The following is a 23,240-nucleotide window of genomic DNA, read 5'->3' as shown; positions in this document are numbered from 1 at the left end:
CCCTTAGCAGCACAATGAGTGGATTCAGGTATGATGATTCTAACTGAAATAAGTCACACAGAAAAAGAAACATCATAAGATATCAGTAATACACGGAATGGAAACTTGGCTACACAGGAACTGAATTACAGAACAGAACAGGGTCTCAAATTTAGAAAACCAACTTATGCTTGCTTAAGGGGAAAGGTGAGTTGGGGTGCTGCATAAAACCAGAGATTGAAATGAGCACAGATAAAGTTCCTTAAGCCAAATATGGAATAGACAAGAGCTACTCCTTGCTCAACGAAATGGACTCAACACCCCATATTAAACGCCTAAGAATGTACCTGACTAGTAAGTATCTTAAAACCTATGGATTGCTATGTCTCCGAAAGAGAATCAAGCATGTGTACAGGGGCATAAACGCAGCAGTGATAGGATTGGAGAGGTTCGTGAGCAAATGAAGACCCTTTGAAGTCATATTGCATGGTAGCCATTCCACGGGTTTCAACTACCCAGGTTTAAGGTATTCTTCCTTCAGCTAAAAGATGCATGTGGAACCCAAGTATGATCAACCATGTGAACGGGAGACGTGTTCAAATATGTCTCAGATTTCCTCCCCTGGTACTCGGGTGCAACATTCCAGACGCTTTACTAACACTCTCCCCACTTGGAGAGTCACCGCCTTTAACCTCCTGTTTGGCCCAGTTTGCAATTTCTTGGAAGATGAACAGGAATAGTGAGAACCAATGAGAGACTAGCTGGAGGTGTCTGGACGGGCAAATTTAACTCTCATTTCCCACCAGGAAGAGGAAATAACCAAAGGCTCAGCGTGCCGTGCCGGAACCAGATTAGGGCCTGAAGCCATCCTGCGGTGTTGCGGCCAGCTCAAAAGAAAGCGAGTTGAAGAAAGGAGCTCAGGGGCACTGTAATTCACAAACCTGCAGAGTTATAAATGACAGCTATCGTCCAAAAATAGACTGAAGTAAGGCTGCCAAGAGGACTTGAAAGAGGGGCAGAATTGCAGGAAACCGATTTCAGGAGGTAGACTGGAATTGCATTGAAAGCATAGGAAAAGAGGCAGAACGTCCACAATGATGCACTTGGCCAAAAAGGGCGTATGCGTTTTTTCCTGAATATATTCAGGAAAAAACGCATACGCCCTTTTTGGCCAACCAAGCAAGCTTGCAAAGGAAATCTGCACTACAATGAAGTCTCACTTCCCCCCGGTCAAAAGGGCCATCTGAAAAACGTGTAAAATCCAGAAAGTCAGGACAGGCCATGGAGAACTGGGAGCCTTGTTATGCTGATGGGCGGGATGTAAATTACCAACAGACACTCAGGAGAAGTGTATGGTGTTTCCTGAAACATCTAAAAAACAAAGCAACAGAGCCTAGGGCACTGCCACTTATGGTCCTATAGCTTAGGGAAATTAAAATCAAAAAGACACAGCCACCCCAAAGTTTGGGACGCCTCTGTTTACAAGAACCTCGTTTACAGTACAAGTTCAACATCGCAGAAAGTGAAAAATGGATAAAGAAGTTGTGGTATTTACTTACAAAGCAATATCACTCAGCAATGAAATCTATGTCATCAGGCCCGTAGCATCATAATGAGTGGATTCAGGTACGATGATTCTAACTGAAATAAGTCACACAGAAAAAGAAACATCATAAGATATCACTAATACACGGAATGTAAACTTGGCTACACAGGATCTGAATTACAGAACAGAACAGTGTCTAAAATTTAGAAAAACAACTTATGCTTGCTTAAGGGGAAAGGTGAGTTGGGGTGCTGCATAAAACCAGAGATTGAAATGAGCACAGATAAAGTTCCTTAAGCCAAATATGGAATAGACAAGAGCTACTCCTTGCTCAACGAAATGGACTCAAAACCCCATATTAAATGCCTAAGAATGTACCTGACTAGTAAGTATCTTAAAACCTATGGATTGCTATGCCTCCAAAAGAGAATAAAGCATGTGTACAGGGGCATAAACGCAGCAGTGATAGGATTGGAGAGGTTCGGTGAGCAAATGAAGACCCTTTGAAGTCATATTGCATGGTACCCATTACACGGGTCTCAACTCTCCAGCTTTAAGGTATTCTTCCTTCAGCTAAAACATGCATGTGGAACCCAGAGTATGATCAACCATGTGAACGGGAGACGTGTTCAAATATGTCTCAGTTTTCCTCCCCTGGTACTCGGGTGCAACATTCCAGACGCTTTACTAACACTCTCCCGACTTGGAGAGTCAGTCCCTTTAACCTCCTGTTTGGCCCAGTTTGCAATTTCTGCGGAAGATGAACAGGAATAGCGAGAACCAATGAGAGGCTAGCTGGAGGTGTCTGGACGGGCAAATTTAACTCTCATTTCCCACCAGGAAGAGGAATTAACCAAAGGCTCAGCATGCCAGGCCGGAACCAGATTAGGGCCTGAAGCCATCCTGCGGTGTTGCGGCCAGGTCACAAGAAAGCGAGTTGAAGAAAGGAGCTCAGGGGCACTGTAATTCACAAACCTGCAGAGTTATAAATGACAGCTATCGTCCAAAAATAGACTGAAGTAAGGCTGCCAAGAGGACTTGAAAGCAGGGCAGAATTGCAGGAAACCGATTTCAGGAGGTAGACTGGAATTGCATTGAAAGCATAGGAAAAGAGGCAGAACGTCCACAATGATGCACTTGGCCAAAAAGGGCGTATGCGTTTTTTCCTGAATATATTCAGGAAAAAACGCATACGCCCTTTTTGGCCAACCAAGCAAGCTTGCAAAGGAAATCTGCACTACAATGAAGTCTCACTTCCCCCCGGTCAAAAGGGCAATCTGAAGAAAGTGTAAAATCCAGAAAGGCAGGACAGGCCATGGAGAACTGGGAGCCTTGTTATGCTGATGGGCGGGATGTAAATTGCCAACAACCACTCGGGAGAAGTGTATGGTGTTTCCTGAAACATCTAAAAAACAAAGCAACAGAACCTAGGGCACTTCCACTTATGGTCCTATAGCTTAGGGAAATTAAAATCAAAAAGACACAGCCACCCCAATGTTTGGAACGGCTCTGTTTACAAGAACCTCGTTTACAGTACAAGTTCAACATCGCGGAAAGTGAAAAATGGATAAAGAAGTTGTGGTATTTACTTACAAAGCAATATCACTCAGCAATGAAATCTGTGTCATCAGGACCTTAGCAGCACAATGAGTGGATTCAGGTATGATGATTCTAACTGAAATAAGTCACACAGAAAAAGAAACATCATAAGATATCAGTAATACACGGAATGTAAACTTGGCTACACAGGAACTGAATTACAGAACAGAACAGGGTCTCAAATTTAGAAAACCAACTTATGCTTGCTTAAGGGTAAAGGTGAGTTGGGGTGCTGCATAAAACCAGAGATTGAAATGAGCACAGATAAAGTTCCTTAAGCCAAATATGGAATAGACAAGAGCTACTCCTTGCTCAACGAAATGGACTCAACACCCCATATTAAACGCCTAAGAATGTACCTGACTAGTAAGTATCTTAAAACCTATGGATTGCTGTGTCTCCGAAAGAGAATCAAGCATGTGTATAAGGGCATAAACGCAGCAGTGATAGGATTGGAGAGGTTCGTGAGCAAATGAAGACCATTTGAAGTCATATTACATGGTACCCATTCCACAGGTTTCAACTACCCAGGTTTAAGGTATTCTTCCTTCATCTAAAACATGCATGTGGAACCTAGAGTATGATCAACCATGTGATCGGGAGACGTGTTCAAATATGTCTCAGTTTTCGAACCCTGGTACTCGGGTGCAACATTCCAGACGCTTTACTAACACTCTCCCCACTTGGAGAGTCAGTCCCTTTAACCACCTGTTTGGCCCAGTTTGCAATTTCTGTGGAAGATGAACAGGAATAGCGAGAACCAATGAAAGACTAGCTGGAGGTGTCTGGATGGGCAAATTTAACTCTCATTTCCCACCAGGAAGAGGAATTAACCAAAGGCTCAGCGTGCCATGCCGGAACCACATTAGGGCCTGAAGACATCCTGCGGTGTTGCGGCCAGCTCACAAGAAAGCGAGTTGAAGAAAGGAGCTCAGGGGCACTGTAATTCACAAACCTGCAGAGTTATAAATGACAGCTATCGTCCAAAAATAGACTGAAGTAAGGCTGCCAAGAGGACTTGAAAGCGGGGCAGAATTGCAGGAAACCGATTTCAGGAGGTAGACAGGAATTGCATTTCAAGCATAGGTAAAGAGGCAGAACGTCCACAGTGATGCACTTGGCCAAAAAGGGCGTATGCGTTTTTTCCTGAATATATTCAGGAAAAAACGCATACGCCCTTTTTGGCCAACCAAGCAAGCTTGCAATGGAAATCTGCACTACAATGAAGTCTCACTTCCCCCCGGTCAAAAGGGTCATCTGAAAAAAGTGTAAAATCCAGAAAGGCAGGACAGGCCATGGAGAACTGGGAGCCTTGTTATGCTGATGCGCGGGATGTAAATTGCCAACAGACACTCGGGAGAAGTGTATGGTGTTTCCTGAAACATCTAAAAAACAAAGCAACAGAGCCTAGTGCACTTCCACTTATGGTCCTATAGCTTAGGGAAATTAAAATCAAAAAGACACAGCCACCCCAAAGTTTGGGACGCCTCTGTATACAAGAACCTCGTTTACCGTACAAGTTCAATATCACAGAAAGTGAAAAATGGATAAAGAAGTTGTGGTACTCATGTACAAAGCAATATCACTCAGCAATGAAATCTATGTCACCAGGCCCGTAGCAGCATAATGAGTGGATTCGGGTATGGTGATTCTAACTGAAATAAGTCTAACAGAAAAAGAAACATCAAAAAATATCACTAATACATGGAATTTAAACTTGGCTACAGAGGAACAGAATTACAAAACAGAACAGGGTCTCAAGTTTAGAAAACCAACTTATGCCTGCTTAAGGGGGAAGTTGAGTGAGTTGGGGTGCTGCATAAAAGCAGAGTTTGAAATTAGCACAGATACCGTTCCATAAGCCAAATATGTAATAGACAAGAGCTACCCCTTGCTCAACGAAATGGATTCAACAATGAGGTATCACCTCACACCTGGTAGAATAGGCATCATTGAAAATCTACAAACAAAAAATGCTGGAAAGGGTCTGGAGAAAAGGAACCCTCTTCCACTATTGTTGGGAATATAAATTGATACAGTCATTATGGAGAACAATATGGAATTTCTTAAGAAACTAACAATAGAATTACCATATGATACAGCAATCCCAGTACTGGACATATAACCAGACAAAACCATAAATCAAAAAGAGTCATTCACCGCAATGTTCATTGCATCACTATTTACAATATCGAGGTAATGGAAGCAACCTAAATGCCCACAGACAGACGAATGCATAAAGCTGTGGTACATATATAAAATGGAATATTACTAAGCCATGAAAAGGAATGAAATTGGGTCATTTGTAGAGACGTCGATGGATCTAGAGACTGTCATACAGAGTGAAGTAAGTCAGAAAGAGAAAAACAAATCTTGTATATTCATGCATATATGTGGAACCTAGAAAAACTGTACAGATTAACCATTTTGCAAGGCATAAATAGAGCAACAGATGTAGACAACAAACGTATGGACAACAAGGGGGGAAAGCTGTTGGGGGGTGGTGGTGGGAGGAGTTGAGAGACTGGGATTGGCATGTATACATTTATATGTATAAAATAGATAACCAATAAGAACCTGCTGTATAAAAATATAAAATAAAATTCAAAATTAAAAAGAAATAAAATTTAAAAAATAAAACAGAAAAAACAATTATTCCCTGCACATACATGTATTTATATGAATAAATTATTTCCATGCTTATATCTGTAAATACAAAAAAGAGGAATAAAATCTACCTTGAACCAAAAACGAAAAAGAGAAAAAAACACAGAACCCACCAGTTACACAGAGGAAAACCGTATCAGGGCACTTGCTCCAGTTGTAAACAATTCTGAAGTTGGTCAGTGGTGGGGAATCGTCTCCCATTCAGCCAGCAGCCCCCACGCAACAAGCGTCCTCATTGCAAAGCTGGGGCACCGTGCCGAGGCATCTGTGAGTAAACGTGAGCTGAGCCCCAGGCCAGTTGCTGCTGAACTATTCCCACCCGTCCCAGGTAAAACACCTGAATATATACAAGGACTTGAAAGCCTAGAGGAAGGGCCATAGAGCCACACGAGTGACAGCATGCCGGCCGACTTGGTGCCTGCAGGCCAGCCAGGATGGTCCTGGCCCTGGGTGCTCTTCTGGAAGATTTCCATTTCCCTGCCTGAGATACCCGTCCTGTCCCTGCCCCCACTGCTTTTTTCCTTCCTCACCTCTGCCCAGGGAGAAATTCCAGCAGCAGGTATGGGTGACACATCCTCTTCTTTAGCAGGTGGCAGCCTGGCAACTGCTGCAGAAAGTCCAGCAGAGCCCCACTCACACTGGGCCACCCACAAAGCCGTGGCCTCTCACTCCCTCCCACCAGCCCAGCCCCGAGACTGCTGACAGGGCAGAGAAAATGGCGTCAGGCACGGCTGCAGGGGCTCTTGCTGCCTGGAGTGGTATTTATATTGATCTCAACCCAGGCACACCTGGGGAGGGCTGGCCGGCACGGTAAGGCTGCCCAGGTCAGCCAATCATCACCCCTCAGGGGCTCACAGTTGCAGAAAATGGAACTTGCTGAACCGGCCAGGTCCAAGGAACAGGTGTGGGCTCCTGAGAGTCAGGATAGACAAGGGGCTGCAGCTTTGGCTTGTTTTCTAATCATTTTATCTGGCCCATGAGTGGGAGACAACTTCAAGAAAACCCTCTCCTAATGAGAGGAACCCAGGAGTCAGGCAGAGGAGGGGTGGGTGGTGGTTGGAGACAGAGGCCTGGTGCCCCGGGTGCAGTGGAAGTCTCTGGAAGACCAGGTGGAGGGAGGCCTCATGGAGTGATGCCCAGGGTCACAGACCTGTCGCAGCTGCTGTTTGTTAGTTCAAGTCCTGCTCTGAGGTGCTCTGTGTCAGCTCTGAGCGACAGGTGAGCTGGGGGTGCTCTGCAATGAGGGCTATGTGCACGGTTCCTGTGTGCCCAGCCCTGCCACGGTACCTGCAAGGGTAGCTCTGTATCCTGGGAGGGGCCTGACCACGAGAGCCCCGTGGGCTGGGGTGGGGGTGGGGTACCTGCCCAGGTGAGCTCCATATTCTGGGATTGGTCTGACCACGAGAGCCCCATGGGCTGCTGGGGACCTGGTAAAGGATGTCAGGACAGTCAGTGAAGCCACCGAGGATATACCTCCAGTTGCTCCTAATTCCTACACCCTGCTGGTCATTCTACCAACCACCAGGACATGGTATTCTGTATTAGTCTTCAATGATGCCTTCTTTTGTATTCCATTAGTCCCAGAGTCACAAGAAATTTTGGCTTGTGAGTGGCAGGACTCAACATACAACTAAAACAATACTTCCGGGCCGTCTGGCCCCAAGGGTGCAAAAATTCCCACACCATCTTTGGGGAAAGCTTAGCTAAAGACCTAAAAGTTCTACCTCTGGAAAAGGAAACCCTCCTTCAATATGCAGACGACATTCTGATCACCAGCCCTACTAAGGAGGCCTCTGAACTACCAAGCCAATAAAGGATAGAAGTTGTCCAAGAAAAAGCTCAAATATCACAGACTGCGGTGACCTGCCTGGGCTTCATTCTCACAGAAGGTCAGAGAAGCCCATCCCAGGAAAGGGAAGAAACCATTTTCAGCCTTACCCCTTTCTAAAACTAGAAGACAGCTTAGGGGTTCCTGGGGAGGCCAGGGTTTGCTGCTTCTGGATCCCTAACTACAGTCTACTAGCTGGGCCTCTATATGAAACACTGAAAGGAAAAGATGATGATCCTTTTGAATAGAATCCAGAAGTGGCCTTTCAAGAATGGAAAGAGCAGTCAATTCAGACCCTTGCCCTGGAACTCCCTAATTTAGCTAAACCCTTTGATCTTTACAATCCCGGTGAAAGGTGAATCGCCATTGGAGAATTAGTGCAAAAACTGGGACCACTTGAAATGGAACAATGCAAGAATGCCATCCAGGTAGGATAAACTACGGTCACTAAGGGGCTTGGCCCACTGCCACATCTGGCCAAGATACTGGCGGTATCTAAAAACCTGGAAATCAGCAGCCCAAAAGGCCACCTCCCTCCTAAGGGAAAAGGACCCCACGTGGTGATCCTAACCACCAACCATGCCCTGAAGTTGCAGGGTTCGCTCCGTGGGCACACCGACCTCGAGTGAGGAGGCCCTCCAACTCCAACATCCAGAGAGATAACCGGGGGCAACAGGGCACCATGACGACTCGTGTGAACATCACTTGACCTGGAGTTTCTCTCATAAAACAACAAGAGTGTGTCCCAAAAGAGTAGACTACTGCTTGCAGGACTTACTGCACCCAGAGGGGAGCTAATAATCTTGGCGGGGGAACAGTATACCACACTGTCACCATAGAAAAGCCTACAGACACCGTGATGATGGTGGCCAATAAGACCGGCTGGACTCCTGTTTACTTCAAAAGGCTGTTGACTCAGTAGCCATCATGGTCCTTGGTCACCACTGACCCTGGACTGTCTGGGAGTTGAGCGGGCAGGGCTCTGACACCTGGTGCTGTTTGTACGTTAATTCAGGGGCCTAACTGAAGAAAGCGCAGACTACTGGTCAGAGCATCTAGGCTGGCAGAGACGGTCAGCCTAAGGTGGCCGAACAAATGTGGGGCGGGGTGAAACCGGCCCCCACAGCGTCTCTGCACATCTCTTTCCTGGACCCTTAAAGGTCATTAGAATCTATAACACTTCCAATGCTGGTGCTCAGGTGGACGAGCAGGGAGGCAGGGGTCCTGGGGACAATCAACGTCACCGGGAGGCTGCTGGGGAGAAGCTCTGACCCTCGCCCCAGGGTATGAGGGCTCCCAACTCAGCACTCAGCAGTTACAGAAGAAGGGTCTGCACCCTCAGCACTCCAAGAATGAGGAACGGGACAAAAGGCAGAGGAGGGGTTTGTCCCCAGCAAAGCCCATTAAAAATCCCTGGGAGATAAAAATAGAATCTGGGCAATAAAGTCAAGTCTAACCTTTTTTATCCTTTGTGCTTTGTCTAATTTCACGTGCTCCTAGGGTCCCGCATGCAGAGGTTCCACACCCGGCACTTCAGACCAGATTTCCTAGTGCAGAATGGCTGGGTCGACACCTCAGCTCCTGGGGCCCAGTGCAGACTCCACGATATAGAGCCTGAGCTACAGCCAACCCGGCCCTCGAGAGCTCCGCCGCCTCCCTCCCTCCCACTGACTCTGACAGGATCTCTACACAGCAGCCCAGCCCACAGCCCACGGGGTAGTGCATGCTCTCACCTCTCCATTCTCTGATCAAAATATAAAGTTTCCTTTGCTTGTGAACCAAACTCAGTCTCGATCTGTTGGCCCCAATGACACTGGGCAGGGGGACACTTGTTGGGGTCCACTCTGGAGGATCAGTAACAGAAATTGAGACTATTGTAACCTCAATGAACAGATGTGTGAGCCAAACTGTAGTTAACATAGAACAGTGTATAAGGCTCGGGTAAAATAAGATGTTTTTAACACTTCCATTTGATATTTCCATCACTTTTTATAAGCAAGTTCAGTGAAAAGGTTTGTCTTATTTGTCAGGTCAATATTAGAGAAACGAAGTGATTTCTTTCCAAGGATGTACAGCTAATAATCTTGGTTAAACCTTCAATCTTGTTTTAAATGCTTTTCCATTGAAAATGATACCTCTCTTTCAGCTCCCCCATTTCTGAGAAGTATAAAATCTTATAATTTATTATTACCAAAGGGGAAAGGTGGGAGGAGGGATAAATTAACAGTTTGGAATGAACACATACACACTGCTATGTATAAAATAGATCATCAACAAGGAACTACTGTATAGCACAGGGAACTACACTCAACATTTTGCAATAACCTATAAGGGGAAATAATCTGAAAAAGAATAGATATTTTTATTGACATCATCTATCAATGACAGTTAAAGTGTAGCCTAAGGGAAGCTGGTGGTGAGTGCTTCTGACCCTGAAGACTTCAATCATCTAAAGTTTGGACTCTGCCTACTTCCCAAGGCCCTTAATGAACATATGTGTAGCCGTAGCTTAAAAACTTCCCCAGTTTGGGTTTCGGGGAGACACTGATTTTGAAAAAGCCCTGGTGTTCTCCTTACATGAATGGGACTCTTCCTACTGCTAAAACATGTCTGTCACACCCAGAGGATGGTATACCATCTGATCGGGAAGAGTTTGGAAAAGGCATCTTATCTCCTCATCTCCTGGTGCTCGGGTTCACCCCTCCAGCGTCTTTACTAACAGTCTCCCCACTTGGAGATGTCAGCACTGTCAACATCCTGTTGCGTACAGTTTGGAATTTGTCCAGAGGATGAAGCAGAAGGATGAGGAACAATGAGAGACAAGTCCTAGGTGTTCAGACAGGCACATGTCACTCTAATTTCCAATCAGGAAGACGAATTGACCAAAGGCTAGGGTTGCCCATGGAAACAGTATAGGGCTTGAGGAAATCCCGCTGCTTTGTGGCCAGTTCCCATAAACACGAGTTGAACAATGGAACTCAGGGGCAGTAAAATTCACAAAACTGCAGAGTTGAAAATATCCATCACTGAAAAATGTCTTGAGGAAAGTCAGAGAAAAGGACTTGTAAGCAAGGGAGAATGGCAGGAAAGGGATTTGAGGAGGTAGAAAGGACTCGCCATTAAGCACAAGAAAAGGAGCTGAACATTGCCAACATTGCAGTTGGCCAAAAAGGGTGTATGCGTTCTTTTCTGTATATATTCAAGAAAAGGGCATACACTTTTTTAGCCAACCAAACAGGTGGGCACTGGAAGTCAATACTACAAAAGATATCACTTCGCATCAGTCAGAAGAGCCATCCTCATAAAGCGTAAACAACAGAAATGCAGGACAGGGCAACGAGAAGAGGGAGCCCTGTGAGACTTATAGTGGAAATGTATATTGCCAACGGCCATTCTGGAGAAGTGTATTGTGTTTACTAAAGCATCTAAAAAATGAGCTACAGAGCATAGGGCACTTGCACTCATGGGCGTATATCTTGGGAAAAACAAAAATCGAGAGGACACAGGCACCCCAATGTTTACCCCCTCTCTGTTTAAAAGATCCTCGACTAGGATATAACTTAAATGTCTCTGGAGGGAAAAAATGGATAGAGATGTGGTACTTAGGTAGAGTGGAATATTATTCAGCCTGGAAATCAATGAAATATGGCCAGTTGTAACAACTCCGGAGGAGTTACGTATGATCATTCTAAGTGACAGAATTCAAAAAGAAAAAGACACATATCATAAGATATCACTTAAAGGTGGAATCCAAAATGGCTACACATGAAATAAATTACAAAACAAAAACATAGTCAAATATGTAGAAAACACGCATAAGGCTGCTAAACGGGAAAGGTGGGGAGGGGTGAGGCATCATCCAGGAGGTTGAAATTAGCAAAGATACCATTCCAAATACCAAACTGATAATCAACAAGGCCTACACTGTAGCTAAAAGAACTGCACTCAGCACACTCAAGTCACCGGAAAAGAATATATACGACTGGTAAGAATCTGAAAAAGAATTTATTGATGTCTCTCTGTACGTGAATCAAGTGGATGTACAGCAGCAAGAAACAGAGCTTTGAAAATCAGCTGTAACCAATATAGTAATAAATTGAAAAAAATAAACGACAGAGAGACAGAGAAAACCTCTTACAACTTTTCCTCAGGGACGGTGATGCAACATGGATTGAACACATCTAGACCCACAGCAGGATGAGACATAAGGCTGGAAACTGTTTGCGCTAAGAGAAATGTGAGGTTGGGTGAGGAAATGCACACCCTTTAAAGTAATACTACCTGGTACCCATTCAATGGGTCCCAAATCTGCAGGTTCAAGGGATCTTCCTACAGCTAAAACATGCATGGAAAACCCAGAGGACTGTACACCATGTGATCGGGAGATGTGTCTAAAATGCACCTCATTTATCCTCTCCTGGTGCTCCTGTTCACCATTCCAGCCACGCTACTTAGAATCTCCCCACTTGGAGAATCAGCACATTTAAACTTCTGTTTCACACATTTTGCAAATTGTGAGGAGGATGAACGGGAAGAGGGGGAACCAATGAGAGAAGAGTTGTAGGGGTTTGGACGGGCACATATCACTCTAATTTCCCATTAAGAGTAAGAATTAAAGGAAGGCTCAGCCTGCCTCGCCGGAGCCAAAATAGGGCCTGAAGCAATCCTGCAGGTTTGAGGCCAGCTCACAAAAGAGCAACTTAAAAAATGGAGCTCAGGGTCACTGCAATTCACAAACCTGCAGAGTTATAAATGAAAACTAACGTCCAAAAATATGTTGAGGTAAGGCAAAGAAGAGGATCTGAATGCAAGACAGAATTGCAAGAAACAGATTTCAAGAGATAGATTGGACTCGTCTTTAACGCACATGAAAAGCGGCAGAATTTCGACAATGATGCAGTTGGCCCAAAAGGGCGTATGCGTTTTTTCCTGATTATATCCAGGAAAAAACGCATACGCACTTTATGGGCAACGAAGCAAGCAAGCAATGCAAATGTGCACAACAAAGAAGTCTCACTTCCCACCGGTCAAAAGGGCCATCCTAAAAAATTGTAAAAACCAGAAATGCAGGACAGGCCATGGAGAACAGGGAGCCTTTATACGCTGATGGGCAGTGTGTGAACTGCCGAGAGCCACTCTGGAGAAGTGTATGGTGGTTCCTAAATCATCTAAAAAACAGAGCTACAGAGCATAGGACACTTCCAATCATGGGAGTATATCTAGGGAAGTCTAAAAATCAACAAGACACAAGCACACCACAGTTTAGGGCTACTCTGTTTACAAGAACCTCAACTTCAGTACACCTTAAATATCCCAGGAAAGAGAACAATGGATAAAGAAGATGTGGTACTTATGTACAATGGAATATCTCTTCACCATGAAATCAATGTAATAAGGCTAGTAGAAGGATAAAGAGTGGATTTAGGTCCGATAATACTACTTGAAATAAGTCAAACAGAAAAAGAAACATATCATAAGATATCACTTATAGAGGGAGGGTAAATATGGCTGCACAAGAAATGAATTACAGAACAGAACAGTGTCTCACATTTAGAAAACACACTTATGTCAGCTTAAGGGGAAAGGAGAGGTGGGGTGATGCATAAAACCAGAGTTTGAAATTAGCACAGATACCGTTCAATAAACCAAATAGGTATTAGACAAGATCTACACCTTGCTCAATGAACAGGCCTCAACACACCCTATACACCGCAGAGAAATATATCTGAGGAATAAGAATCTTAAAACCCATGTATTGATATATCTCCATAAGGGAATCAAGTGTGTGCAGAGTGGCACAAACACAGCAGTGAAAAGGAGCTAAACCCTATTATAGAAATAAATTTTAAAAACAAAACGCTGAAACAATGAAAGAGAGAAAAATTCTTACAAAATTCGCTCAGGGGCTGTGATGCAACCTGGATTGACCACATATAAACCCACAGCTGGATAAGACATAAGGCTGGACACTTGGGGCTGACAGGATTGGTGAGCTTTGGTGAGCAACTGCCGAAAGTTTAATGCAATACTTCATGCTACTCAGTCCAAGGGTCCCAACACTCCAGGTTGAAGGGAATCTTCCTACAGCTAAACCATGCTTGGGAAACCCAGCGACTGGTATACCATATGATCGGGAAAGGTTTCTAAAACGCACCTCATTTTTCCTCTCCTGGGGCTCCGGATCGACATTCCAGCCGCTTTACTAACAACATCCCCACATGGATTCAATGCCTTTAAGTTCTGGTATCGCACAGTCTGCAGTTAGTGCAGAGGATGAATGGGAATAGGGGGAACCAGTGAGAAACTAGCTGTAGCGGTTTCAATGGGCACATGTCACTCTAATATCACATCAGTAAGAAGAATTAACCAAAGGCACAGCAAGGTGCCCCAGAAGAAAAATAGGGCTTCAAGGAATCCTGTGGTTATGGGGCAAGACCACAAAAATAAGAGCTAAAAAATGGAGCTAAGGGCCACTGCAATTCAAAAACCTGCAGAGTTATAAAGGCCAACTATTTTTAAAAAATATATTGAGGTAAGGCTATGAAGAGGCATTGAAAGCAAGGCAGAATTGCAGGAAACCGATTTCAGGAGGTAGACTGGAATTGCATTGAAAGCATATGAAGAGAGTCAGAAACTCGACAATGATGCACTTGGCCAAAAAGGGCGTATGCGTTTTTTCCTGAATATATTCAGGAAAAAACGCATACGCCCTTTTTGGCCAACCAAGCAAGCTTGCAAAGGAAATCTGCACTACAATGAAGTCTCACTTCCCCCCGGTCAAAAGGGCCATCTGAAAAAAGTGTAAAATCCATAAAGGCACTACAGGCCATGGAGAACTGGGAGCCTTCTTATGCTGATGGGCGGGATGTAAATTGCCAACAGCCACTCTGGAGAAGTGTATGGTGTTTCCTGAAACATCTAAAAAACAAAGCAACAGAGCCTAGGGCACTTCCACTTATGGTCCTATAGCTTAGGGAAATTAAAATCAAAAAGACACAGCCACCCCAAAGTTTGGGACGGCTCTGTTTACAAGAACCTCGTTTACGGTACAAGTTCAATATCGCAGAAAGTGAAAAATGGATAAAGAACTTGTGGTACTTACGTACAATGCAATATCACTCAGCAATGAAATCTATGTCATCAGGCCCGTAGCAGCATAATGAGTGGATTCAGGTATGATGATTCGAACTGAAATAAGTCACACAGAAAAGAAACATCATAAGGTATCACTAATACACAGAATGTGAACTTGGCTACACATGAACTGAATTACAAAACAGAACAGTGTCTCAAGTTTAGAAAACCAACTTACGCTTGCTTAAGGGGGAAGGTGAGTTGGGGTGCTGCATAAAACCAGAGATTGAAATGAGCACAGATAAAGTTCCTTAAGCCAAATATGGAATAGACAAGAGCTACTCCTTGCTCAACGAAATGGACTCAACACCCCATATTAAACGCCTAAGAATGTACCTGACTAGTAAGTATCTTAAAACCTATGGATTGCTATGTCTCCGAAAGAGAATCAAGCATGTGTACAGGGGCATAAACGCAGCAGTGATAGGATTGGAGAGGTTCGGTGAGCAAATGAAGACCCTTTGAAGTCATATTGCATGGTACCCATTCCACGGGTCTCAACTCTCCAGGTTTAAGGTATTCTTCCTTCAGCTAAAACATGCATGTGGAACCCAGAGTATGATCAACCGTGTGAACGGGAGACGTGTTCAAATATGTCTCAGTTTTCCTCCCCTGGTACTCGGGTGCAACATTCCAGACCCTTTACTAACACTCTCCCAACTTGGAGAGTCAGTGCCTTTAACCTCCTGTTTGGCCCAGTTTGCAATTTCTGCGGAAGATGAACAGGAATAGGGAGAACCAATGAGAGACTAGCTGGAGGTGTCTGGACGGGCAAATTTAACTCTCATTTCCCACCAGGAAGAGGAAATAACCAAAGGCTCAGCGTGCCGTGCCGGAACCAGATTAGGGCCTGAAGCCATCCTGCGGTGTTGCGGCCAGCTCAAAAGAAAGCGAGTTGAAGAAATGAGCTCAGGGTCTCTGTAATTCACAAACCTGCAGAGTTATAAATGACAGCTATCGTCCAAAAATAGACTGAAGTAAGGCTGCCAAGAGGACTTGAAAGCGGGGCAGAATTGCAGGATACCGATTTCAGGAGGTAGACTGGAATTGCATTGAAAGCGTAAGAAAAGAGGCAGAACGTCCACAATGATGCACTTTGCCAAAAGGGCATATGCGTTTTTTCCTGAATATATTCAGGAAAAAACGCATACGCCCTTTTTGGCCAACCAAGCAAGCTTGCAAAGGAAATCTGCACTACAATGAAGTCTCACTTCCCCCCGGTCAAAAGGGCCATCAGAATAAAGTGTAAAATCCAGAAAGGCAGGACAGGCCATGGAGAACTGGGAGCCTTGTTATGCTGATGGGCGGGATGTAAATTGCCAACAGACACTTGGGAGAAGTGTATGGTGTTTCCTGAAACATCTAAAAAACAAAGCAACAGAGCCTAGGGCACTTCCACTTATGGTCCTATAGCTTAGGGAAATTAATATCAAAAAGACACAGCAACCCCAAAATTTGGGACGGCTCTTTTTACAGGAATCTCTTCTCCGGCACATGTTAAATATCCCAGAGAGCAAATAATGGATAAAGAAGTTGCGGTACTTCTGTATAACAGAATACCACTCAGCAATGAAATCTATGTCACCAGGCCCGTACCAGCATAATGAGTGGATTGAGGCACGATGATTCTAAGTGAAATAAGTCACACAGAAAAAGAAACATCATAAGGTATCACTAATACACGGAATGTGAACTTGGCTACACATGAACTGAATTACAAAACAGAACAGGGTCTCAAGTTTAGAAAACCAACTTATGCCTGCTTAAGGGGGAAGGTGAGTTGGGGTGCTGCATAAAAGCAGAGTTTGAAATTAGCACAGATACCGTTCCATAAGCCAAATATGTAATAGACAAGAGCTACCCCTTGCTCAACGAAATGGATTCAACAATGAGGTATCACCTCACACCTGGTAGAATAGGCATCATTGAAAATCTACAAACAAAAAATGCTGGAAAGGGTGTGGAGAAAAGGAACCCTCTTCCACTATTGTTGGGAATATAAATTGATACAGTCATTATGGAGAACAATATGGAATTTCTTAAGAAACTAACAATAGAATTACCATATGATACAGCAATCCCAGTACTGGACATATACCCAGACAAAACCATAAATCAAAAAGAGTCATTCACCGCAATGTTCATTGCATCACTATTTACAATATCGAGGTAATGGAAGCAACCTAAATGCCCACAGACAGACGAATGCATAAAGCTGTGGTACATATATAAAATGGAATATTACTAAGCCATGGAAAGGAATGAAATTGGGTCATTTGTAGAGACGTCGATGGATCTAGAGACTGTCATACAGAGTGAAGTAAGTCAGAAGGAGAAAAACAAATCTTGTATATTCATGCATATATGTGGAACCTAGAAAAACTGTACAGATTAACCATTTTGCAAGGCATAAATAGAGCAACAGATGTAGACAACAAACGTATGGACAACAAGGGGGGAAAGCTGTTGGGGGGGTGGTGGTGGGAGGAGTTGAGAGACTGGGATTGGCATGTATACATTTATATGTATAAAATAGATAACCAATAAGAACCTGCTGTATAAAAATATAAAATAAAATTCAAAATTAAAAAGAAGTAAAATTTAAAAAATAAAACAGAAAAAACAATTATTCCCTGCACATACATGTATTTATATGAATAAATTATTTCCATGCTTATATCTGTAAATACAAAAAAGAGGAATAAAATCTACCTTGAACCAAAAACGAAAAAGAGAAAAAAAACACAGAACCCACCAGTTCCACAGAGGAAAACCGTATCAGGGCACTTGCTCCAGTTGTAAACAATTCTGAAGTTGGTCAGTGGTGGGGAATCGTCTCCCATTCAGCCAGCAGCCCCCACGCAACAAGCGTCCTCATTGCAAAGCTGGGGCACCGTGCCGAGGCATCTGTGAGTAAACGTGAGCTGAGCCCCAGGCCAGTTGCTGCTGAACTATTCCCACCCGTCCCAGGTAAAACACCTGAATATATACAAGGACTTGAAAGCCTAGAGGAAGGGCCATAGAGCCACACGAATGACAGCATGCCAGCCGACTTGGTGCCTGCAGGCCAGCCAGGATGGTCCTGGCCCTGGGTGCTCTTCTGGAAGATTTCCATTTCCCTGCCTGAGATACCCGTCCTGTCCCTGCCCCCACTGCTTTTTTCCTTCCTCACCTCTGCCCAGGGAGAAATTCCAGCAGCAGGTATGGGTGACACATCCTCTTCTTTAGCAGGTGGCAGCCTGGCAACTGCTGCAGAAAGTCCAGCAGAGCCCCACTCACACTGGGCCACCCACAAAGCCGTGGCCTCTCACTCCCTCCCACCAGCCCAGCCCCGAGACTGCTGACAGGGCAGAGAAAATGGCGTCAGGCACGGCTGCAGGGGCTCTTGCTGCCTGGAGTGGTATTTATATTGATCTCAACCCAGGCACACCTGGGGAGGGCTGGCCGGCACGGTAAGGCTGCCCAGGTCAGCCAATCATCACCCCTCAGGGGCTCACAGTTGCAGAAAATGGAACTTGCTGAACCGGCCAGGTCCAAGGAACAGGTGTGGGCTCCTGAGAGTCAGGATAGACAAGGGGCTGCAGCTTTGGCTTGTTTTCTAATCATTTTATCTGGCCCATGAGTGGGAGACAACTTCAAGAAAACCCTCTCCTAATGAGAGGAACCCAGGAGTCAGGCAGAGGAGGGGTGGGTGGTGGTTGGAGACAGAGGCCTGGTGCCCCGGGTGCAGTGGAAGTCTCTGGAAGACCAGGTGGAGGGAGGCCTCACGGAGTGATGCCCAGGGTCACAGACCTGTCGCAGCTGCTGTTTGTTAGTTCAAGTCCTGCTCTGAGGTGCTCTGTGTCAGCTCTGAGCGACAGGTGAGCTGGGGGTGCTCTGCAATGAGGGCTATGTGCACGGTTCCTGTGTGCCCAGCCCTGCCACGGTACCTGCAAGGGTAGCTCTGTATCCTGGGAGGGGCCTGACCACGAGAGCCCCGTGGGCTGGGGTGGGGGTGGGGTACCTGCCCAGGTGAGCTCCATATTCTGGGATTGGTCTGACCACGAGAGCCCCATGGGCTGCTGGGGACCTGGTAAAGGATGTCAGGACAGTCAGTGAAGCCACCGAGGATATACCTCCAGTTGCTCCTAATTCCTACACCCTGCTGGTCATTCTACCAACCACCAGGACATGGTATTCTGTATTAGTCTTCAATGATGCCTTCTTTTGTATTCCATTAGTCCCAGAGTCACAAGAAATTTTGGCTTGTGAGTGGCAGGACTCAACATACAACTAAAACAATACTTCCGGGCCGTCTGGCCCCAAGGGTGCAAAAATTCCCACACCATCTTTGGGGAAAGTTTAGCTAAAGACCTAAAAGTTCTACCTCTGGAAAAGGAAACCCTCCTTCAATATGCAGACGACATTCTGATCACCAGCCCTACTAAGGAGGCCTCTGAACTACCAAGCCAATAAAGGATAGAAGTTGTCCAAGAAAAAGCTCAAATATCACAGACTGCGGTGACCTGCCTGGGCTTCATTCTCACAGAAGGTCAGAGAAGCCCATCCCAGGAAAGGGAAGAAACCATTTTCAGCCTTACCCCTTTCTAAAACTAGAAGACAGCTTAGGGGTTCCTGGGGAGGCCAGGGTTTGCTGCTTCTGGATCCCTAACTACAGTCTACTAGCTGGGCCTCTATATGAAACACTGAAAGGAAAAGATGATGATCCTTTTGAATAGAATCCAGAAGTGGCCTTTCAAGAATGGAAAGAGCAGTCAATTCAGACCCTTGCCCTGGAACTCCCTAATTTAGCTAAACCCTTTGATCTTTACAATCCCGGTGAAAGGTGAATCGCCATTGGAGAATTAGTGCAAAAACTGGGACCACTTGAAATGGAACAATGCAAGAATGCCATCCAGGTAGGATAAACTACGGTCACTAAGGGGCTTGGCCCACTGCCACATCTGGCCAAGATACTGGCGGTATCTAAAAACCTGGAAATCAGCAGCCCAAAAGGCCACCTCCCTCCTAAGGGAAAAGGACCCCACGTGGTGATCCTAACCACCAACCATGCCCTGAAGTTGCAGGGTTCGCTCCGTGGGCACACCGACCTCGAGTGAGGAGGCCCTCCAACTCCAACATCCAGAGAGATAACCGGGGGCAACAGGGCACCATGACGACTCGTGTGAACATCACTTGACCTGGAGTTTCTCTCATAAAACAACAAGAGTGTGTCCCAAAAGAGTAGACTACTGCTTGCAGGACTTACTGCACCCAGAGGGGAGCTAATAATCTTGGCGGGGGAACAGTATACCACACTGTCACCATAGAAAAGCCTACAGACACCGTGATGATGGTGGCCAATAAGACCGGCTGAACTCCTGTTTACTTCAAAAGGCTGTTGACTCAGTAGCCATCATGGTCCTTGGTCACCACTGACCCTGGACTGTCTGGGAGTTGAGCGGGCAGGGCTCTGACACCTGGTGCTGTTTGTACGTTAATTCAGGGGCCTAATTGAAGAAAGCGCAGACTACTGGTCAGAGCATCTAGGCTGGCAGAGACGGTCAGCCTAAGGTGGCCGAACAAATGTGGGGCGGGGTGAAACCGGCCCCCACAGCGTCTCTGCACATCTCTTTCCTGGACCCTTAAAGGTCATTAGAATCTATAACACTTCCAATGCTGGTGCTCAGGTGGACGAGCAGGGAGGCAGGGGTCCTGGGGACAATCAACGTCACCGGGAGGCTGCTGGGGAGAAGCTCTGACCCTCGCCCCAGGGTATGAGGGCTCCCAACTCAGCACTCAGCAGTTACAGAAGAAGGGTCTGCACCCTCAGCACTCCAAGAATGAGGAACGGGACAAAAGGCAGAGGAGGGGTTTGTCCCCAGCAAAGCCCATTAAAAATCCCTGGGAGATAAAAATAGAATCTGGGCAATAAAGTCAAGTCTAACCTTTTTTATCCTTTGTGCTTTGTCTAATTTCACGTGCTCCTAGGGTCCCGCATGCAGAGGTTCCACACCCGGCACTTCAGACCAGATTTCCTAGTGCAGAATGGCTGGGTTGACACCTCAGCTCCTGGGGCCCAGTGCAGACTCCACGATATAGAGCCTGAGCTACAGCCAACCCGGCCCTCGAGAGCTCCGCCGCCTCCCTCCCTCCCACTGACTCTGACAGGATCTCTACACAGCAGCCCAGCCCACAGCCCACGGGGTAGTGCATGCTCTCACCTCTCCATTCTCTGATCAAAATATAAAGTTTCCTTTGCTTGTGAACCAAACTCAGTCTCGATCTGTTGGCCCCAATGACACTGGGCAGGGGGACACTTGTTGGGGTCCACTCTGGAGGATCAGTAACAGAAATTGAGACTATTGTAACCTCAATGAACAGATGTGTGAGCCAAACTGTAGTTAACATAGAACAGTGTATAAGGCTCGGGTAAAATAAGATGTTTTTAACACTTCCATTTGATATTTCCATCACTTTTTATAAGCAAGTTCAGTGAAAAGGTTTGTCTTATTTGTCAGGTCAATATTAGAGAAACGAAGTGATTTCTTTCCAAGGATGTACAGCTAATAATCTTGGTTAAACCTTCAATCTTGTTTTAAATGCTTTTCCATTGAAAATGATACCTCTCTTTCAGCTCCCCCATTTCTGAGAAGTATAAAATCTTATAATTTATTATTACCAAAGGGGAAAGGTGGGAGGAGGGATAAATTAACAGTTTGGAATGAACACATACACACTGCTATGTATAAAATAGATCATCAACAAGGAACTACTGTATAGCACAGGGAACTACACTCAACATTTTGCAATAACCTATAAGGGGAAATAATCTGAAAAAGAATAGATATTTTTATTGACATCATCTATCAATGACAGTTAAAGTGTAGCCTAAGGGAAGCTGGTGGTGAGTGCTTCTGACCCTGAAGACTTCAATCATCTAAAGTTTGGACTCTGCCTACTTCCCAAGGCCCTTAATGAACATATGTGTAGCCGTAGCTTAAAAACTTCCCCAGTTTGGGTTTCGGGGAGACACTGATTTTGAAAAAGCCCTGGTGTTCTCCTTACATGAATGGGACTCTTCCTACTGCTAAAACATGTCTGTCACACCCAGAGGATGGTATACCATCTGATCGGGAAGAGTTTGGAAAAGGCATCTCATCTCCTCATCTCCTGGTGCTCGGGTTCACCCCTCCAGCGTCTTTACTAACAGTCTCCCCACTTGGAGATGTCAGCACTGTCAACATCCTGTTGCATACAGTTTGGAATTTGTCCAGAGGATGAAGTGGAAGGATGAGGAACAATGAGAGACAAGTCCTAGGTGTTCAGACAGGCACATGTCACTCTAATTTCCAATCAGGAAGACGAATTGACCAAAGGCTAGGGTTGCCCATGGAAACAGTATAGGGCTTGAGGAAATCCCGCTGCTTTGTGGCCAGTTCCCATAAACACGAGTTGAACAATGGAACTCAGGGGCAGTAAAATTCACAAAACTGCAGAGTTGAAAATATCCATCACTGAAAAATGTCTTGAGGAAAGTCAGAGAAAAGGACTTGTAAGCAAGGGAGAATGGCAGGAAAGGGATTTGAGGAGGTAGAAAGGACTCGCCATTAAGCACAAGAAAAGGAGCTGAACATTGCCAACATTGCCAACATTGCAGTTGGCCAAAAAGGGTGTATGCGTTCTTTTCTGTATATATTCAAGAAAAGGGCATACACTTTTTTAGCCAACCAAACAGGTGGGCACTGGAAGTCAATACTACAAAAGATATCACTTCGCATCAGTCAGAAGAGCCATCCTCATAAAGCATAAACAACAGAAACGCAGGACAGGGCAACGAGAAGAGGGAGCCCTGTGAGACTTATAGTGGAAATGTATATTGCCAACGGCCATTCTGGAGAAGTGTATTGTGTTTACTAAAGCATCTAAAAAATGAGCTACAGAGCATAGGGCACTTGCACTCATGGGCGTATATCTTGGGAAAAACAAAAATCGAGAGGACACAGGCACCCCAATGTTTACCCCCTCTCTGTTTAAAAGATCCTCGACTAGGATATAACTTAAATGTCTCTGGAGGGAAAAAATGGATAGAGATGTGGTACTTAGGTAGAGTGGAATATTATTCAGCCTGGAAATCAATGAAATATGGCCAGTTGTAACAACTCCGGAGGAGTTACGTATGATCATTCTAAGTGACAGAATTCAAAAAGAAAAAGACACATATCATAAGATATCACTTAAAGGTGGAATCCAAAATGGCTACACATGAAATAAATTACAAAACAAAAACATAGTCAAATATGTAGAAAACACGCATAAGGCTGCTAAACGGGAAAGGTGGGGAGGGGTGAGGCATCATCCAGGAGGTTGAAATTAGCAAAGATACCATTCCAAATACCAAACTGATAATCAACAAGGCCTACACGGTAGCTAAAAGAACTGCACTCAGCACACTCAAGTCACCGGAAAAGAATATATACGACTGGTAAGAATCTGAAAAAGAATTTA

General features: G+C 45.1%; 1 long non-coding RNA gene across 3 annotated transcripts in view; it reads right to left on the bottom strand.

Annotated features, from left to right (window-relative positions):
• The window catches only part of LOC307181096, a 993,591-nt gene that overhangs the window by 105,854 nt on the left and 864,497 nt on the right, over positions 1-23,240 (bottom strand). The gene's annotated exons all lie outside the window — the stretch shown is intronic.

Source organism: Stenella coeruleoalba, assembly GCF_951394435.1.
Source record: "Stenella coeruleoalba genome assembly, contig: scaffold_57, whole genome shotgun sequence".
Classification (NCBI taxonomy): domain Eukaryota; kingdom Metazoa; phylum Chordata; class Mammalia; order Artiodactyla; family Delphinidae; genus Stenella; species Stenella coeruleoalba.
Note: the sequence above shows the minus strand (reverse complement) of the source record. Positions and strands in the feature narration are given on the sequence as shown.